The sequence below is a fragment of the Pinus tabuliformis genome, chromosome J (genome assembly GCF_031772625.1).
Source record: "Pinus tabuliformis cultivar Carrire ecotype Pingquan chromosome J, CPIR1, whole genome shotgun sequence".
Classification (NCBI taxonomy): Eukaryota; Viridiplantae; Streptophyta; class Pinopsida; order Pinales; family Pinaceae; genus Pinus; species Pinus tabuliformis.
In genome coordinates this window covers 1,501,706,388-1,501,711,878 of record NC_142295.1, presented here as the reverse complement: position 1 = coordinate 1,501,711,878, position 5,491 = coordinate 1,501,706,388, and the positions used below count along the sequence as shown (strand labels likewise).

Sequence of the window (5,491 nt, the reverse complement as noted above, 5' to 3'; positions counted from 1 at the left end):
AGAACAACCAACAGATTAGCAGATCGCTTGGCGAATGAAGGAGTGCTCTGTTCAAGAAGTAATAGAAGATATACTTGGGCATTGACACCCTTAGGGACATTGCACGATGAATGTCACAAACAGGCGACCATAGACAGGGAAGTATTCTCAGAACATATAATTTCAGCAGTCAGGGACTGATGAAAACAGTGGAAAATGGACCAAACGCAAGGAATAAACAGCGGGCAGGTTGGCAGGCAGCCAACCATAGATTTCCTTGAACTCCACCATCCTATGGTTTTCAGGCGGAAAACCACATGGGGGTTAAATATTCAAAGGTTAAGGAATGGCGGAAGAAATAGTTGTCGACCGTCCGATCGACTAAGCAACAGATCGACGATCATCGCATAGTGAAAGAGCGCAGAAGATAACACAACAAACAGGTGGTTTCTCAAAACCTTAAGTGGTATTTTGGGCAGAGGATGGATGGTAAGTGGTAATGAAGGTTAGTCTCCCGATTCCACTAACTGAGTGACACGTAGCAATGGAGGAAAAGAAAAAACCGCTTTTTGGGTGGGTATTCTCCGTGCTTTTTGTCGACTCGAAATCGCTGAGGACCGTTGGATCCACTAAGCGCAGATCAACGAGGGAGGAGAGTCACGCAGTTTGATTTAGCGGGAAAAGTTATTGACTGTTGGATCGTGGAAAGAATGGGCAGTGGAGATCGGTTTAATCGGCGATCAGAGGAAGGTTAAGTGAAGGTGCGGACCTAAAGAATTTTTGCACGCGGGTGAATTCTTTTTGAAGTTATCGCGTGTTTGTGGGTATTTTTATTATAAACGGATTATAATAGAAATATAGCGCGATAAGAAGGTCTTTATGATATGTGAGACTTTTGACATAGAGAGCTTAAGGGTTCGTGAGCATTGGTTATCCAGAGCACCACTCTAAGGACGGTTAGATAGAAGGGGCAGTTTTTGTGTACTCTTTAATGGAAGGATTGTTTTGTCAATAGTCCTGATGTAGTTTTGTTTAGTCAACGCAGTTGTCTGTTGAGGGGTTCACAGAGCTGGTGTTGTTGTTGTACAATATGTATTTTCTCTTGATTAATGGAAGGTTCCACTCTTACTTGATCAAAAAAAGAATGGTACATGTTGTATATTGATTAAAAAAATGACTAAGTTGTCAAGTAATAAAAATATTGATCGACATAATGATAACACATCCAAAAAAGCAGAAAAGATAAGTTCTTTGTAAATTATTTACAAAATTAATATGTTTGAAATATATGTAAGTTTAACTAATATGTATTGGTTAGTGTGTGTCATGTAGAGCCACAAAATGAGGAAGCTTGATAAGATTCTTTCTGATCTAAGTGCAGAAGAGCATAAAATCCTGATAGAAAAATTGTAGAGGGATGAATCAGGTAAATGAAAAAATATTATTCAATATGAGTTTTTTTTTCATTAATAATATACTTAAGAATATTACATGACATGTTTCAAACAATCTATTAATTCACCTATGTTTAATGTTCTATAGGGACAAACAATGAAGGAAAAGAATGTCGTTCTAAGATATTTTCTTTTATAGAACATGTAAATGACGATGAATTGGTCCTTAGCTCATCTCGAGTGGTGCTGGAGGTTAATTAAAGGGGGGGAGGGGGACTTTTACAAAACTATAAAAGATATAGTAGAACGTACATATAGATGTATTTTCATTTTCCACTTACAATATAGAAATCAATCCAATGATTCCAAGAACCAAGTTATATTTAAACTACATGAGGCGTTTCCAAATAAATAGTCAATGAAACCTATTAGACTTGCAAAAAAGTTGTAATACCCCCTATGTTCTTGTGAATACTCTTTTAGTAGTTGAACTATTTTTAATAATGGCATGGAAGCCATAATTGATTTTCTGGAATAATTATGATGATGTAATTAATAGATTTGAATAATATTAAAAATATCGCTTTGGAGAATTAACTTGGAAAAGAACAGGTGAATTAATGAGATCATTATTCCAATCCAGAATCCAATGTGGATGGATAGGATGGAAATAAAACTTTCCCAAACTACTCCTAAAAATCCCTAGGAGCGAATCTATGTGATTGATTAGATGGGGAGAGAAAAATCTAATAAATCACCCAGTGTGGGGGAAACAACACTAGGAATGGGTGAATAAAGCACCGTAGTGGAAAAGATAGGCTTTAAAGGAAAAAAAGAATCCTTAAAAAAAAAGTAAAAGGAAAAGCCTAGGCTATGGGGATTGGCAGAACCCATAAAAACATGACGCCATTATGGAAAGTCTGTTAGGGGAAGTGAGGCATAAGAGTGCCTTTACCAGAACAACAAGGGGTTGTTGATTATGGGGGAAGGAGGATCTCAACACGGGGGAGAACCAAGAGAGAAGGTTCACAGTTGGGAGGCAAATCATTCTTTCCAAGTTATTTCGGTTGTTTACTATGAGAAGTTTTCTAGATAAAGAATATTTAAATTCTTGTAATAATAATTAATGTGGTGTTTAATTGGATGAATTTAATGTACTGTTGGATTTCGTGGTATGCAGTGTTGTATGGATGAGAATATTGTTCTCTAGTTGTGGTAAAAGTTGTCAATCAAAAAGCTATCATGATATTCTGTGTGAACAAACCGATATATTTGTTTAGCATGTAGATTGTTTATTTAATTATGGCACAAAATTTTAGTTTTTAACGAGGTTGGTTACTTCCATTGAATCATCTACTTCCAATAAAGAGATGTGGACCAATTTAGAGGAATTAGATTTATAAGCTAGGAATACAAAGAAATTTAAGTTACAACACTGGGATATGATAGATTATTTGACTAAGTTAGAAAATTACAAGGAGTGCAAATATAAATTTAAGGTATGCTATCCCTGTGGAGTTGTAGCAGTGAAATAAATAAAAGGTCATTGGGATAGGCATGCAAATCACATGCATAGTTTGGATAATTGTTAGGTGAAAGGGTTGGGAAACTTCGAATGATGATTATAACAAAATATGTCATTCCCCGAAGAGGCTTCAGTAGAAGACAACTTACCTGTGAAGTTATAATAGTACAGGGTGAACGTATAAATATGTATTAACTATTTTAGTATTACATGAAAGTCAGTTAAAAGGGCTAACAATGGAATAGTAGAAAACTTACAAGTGGAGTTAACCAATAGAGGGAAAGAGTCTCAAGTGCTCTGTTCAATGACTAGGCAAAAATAATTGAAAAGTTTTGAGAATTATGTAAATGTTACCTCTGGTGAGGAAATAAGTTACGATGGAGGTTTGTGTAATTTGCCTGAAATAGAAAGTGTTATTGTAAAGAGATGTAGGTTCAGAACCCTCATAATAGAGGTGATGGGACTATAATCAAGAATATATATATATATATATATATATATATATATATATATATATATATATAGACACACACACACACATGACACCAACAGAATAAGTCTACTAGGAGGTCCTTCTCACAGAGGCAGTGAGACATGTTAACACAACAAAACAAATAAAGAGAAAAATAAAAACAACTTGATATACAAAACTTTTGAACTACAAGAAGATCTGGGTAATACCTACAACACTCGCATTTCCAGCTAACAAGCGCGAGGAAAAGGGGAAATGTGAAACTGATTGGGCACAAGGATAGGTGATACTTCAGTGAAGACACCAATCAGTAACTCAACAATAAATATCGTTGCAGTATCCATATCAATTCTTGTTATATGGAAAAGATTTTAATGCATGAAGAGAATAGAGAAATTCGCTTACGCATGTGCTAAAATCACTTGAATCATTTTAATCTTCGCACACAGAAGGAAATTTAAAGTTACTAATAAACTCAACCATAGAGCAGTAGATACCAGCATAAACCATCCAAAATTGGAATATATATTCTCACGGTTACTCCATACAGCAAGAAGAAGTTTAGGAATAACCCCGAACTCAGACAACTAAAGTTATTAAATATCAGAGTTTATAAGAGTCATAGTAAATGCCTCAGCAAATCACCCATAGTATTTACAAATATCCCTCTTGTGGGGAAACGATTGCTCTCTACATAAACTCAAATCAATAAGTGTATATAAGTTATGATCACAACAATCATAACTCAAAATTTAAGAGAGATTTCAAAGGGAGGATGCACGCCTCTCTGAAGTATTCCTTTTCATGATAACATGAACAGTGGACCGACCTATGTGAGGATACCGCACTATTAGTCTCTGACTCCAGACTCAAGGCCCAAAAATGACGAATGAACCCCAACGAGAAAGTTTTTCCTCCTACCTGCAAAGGGGATACAAAGAAAGCGTCAATACCTGGATCATCAAATCATATGATGGCAAGGGTTGTCAGCCCTCAACTCAATAAAATCATATATGTGGTTACCTGTCACATGGATCCAGGCTGCGACCTTCTCTTTGGTTACGTGAAACAGAGACAACAAAAAACATATTATAATTCTATTGTAGACTAAAAACTCGAAAGTTATTAACCAAAACAGAAATTGAAATCAGAAAAAATAACCCAATAGTGTTACAAATAAATAGGTACGAAGGGTTGTTACCTGGAAGAAGTAGTGAGTGAGTCATGCATGGCATAAGATGGTGGAGAGGAAGTTCTAGACGGATAATCTCATGATATCTGGGATACAAACAATACCCTAGAGGTATTAGTAACGAGACGCCAATTCTGGAGGAAACATTATGATTACATCAAACTTGACATCGAATTAAAACCCCAAATGTCGGTAAATTTGAACGGTACTTATAGTGTGAGGATGGCGGTTCTGGGGAAGTTCCACAACTAGTGGAAGTGCATAGAAATACCACACCAGTAACAATACATAATTGACTCCATAAGTGAAACCATAATTAGAATAAAACGTTGAACTCGGGCATTGTACCTGTGATGGCCAGGATGAAAATATTACACCGAGAATCCTCGACAGTAGCTCTGAAAGAAAAACAAGAAACTAAGTTAGAAAGGAAATGCATACAGTAGGCATGATAATACATGCAACTGAGAAGAAAGGAAGGTTATACCTGTCGGTGGAGGCGTAGGGTTGCTCAGTCCCTTGCCATCTAAAATTTGAGCAGAGATGAGAAAAAATCCTTAGAAGCAGAGCCATAGAGGAAACCCAAATCTAGATGAAGGAATCATCTGCAACAATGAAATGTCTGAAACAAGATCTGAGCGAAGAAGATAGAGTATGTAAACGTTCTAGCCCTTTTTTCAAAATACCTGAGCAAGGTTGCAAACAGAGAAGGGGTCTCGACTCACCCAAGGAAGTTAGAAAATTTGGCCAACATTGTTGCAATGCTGAGAAGGAACCTGGGTAGGACGGAACTCTCGTAAGAGACCAAGGAGAACCATAACATAAATTTTAAAGAGGTAATTTGGAAGTGAATAGGTGGAAGACCAAAGTAATGGTGATATGATATAATTAAAAATGTTGAAACGTATGGAGAAACCCTACCTGGCAGT

General features: G+C 36.3%; 1 long non-coding RNA gene across 1 annotated transcript; it reads right to left on the bottom strand.

Moving 5' to 3' along the window:
• Window positions 1–4,569: 4,569 nt before the first annotated feature.
• LOC149233119 (uncharacterized) lies at window positions 4,570–5,152 on the bottom strand. Its single transcript, XR_016247598.1, has 3 exons — window positions 5,050–5,152; window positions 4,911–4,960; window positions 4,570–4,648 (listed from the first exon to the last, which is right to left on the bottom strand). It is a non-coding gene; the product is annotated as an uncharacterized LOC149233119 (long non-coding RNA).
• Between the last annotated feature and the right edge of the window lie 339 nt (window positions 5,153–5,491).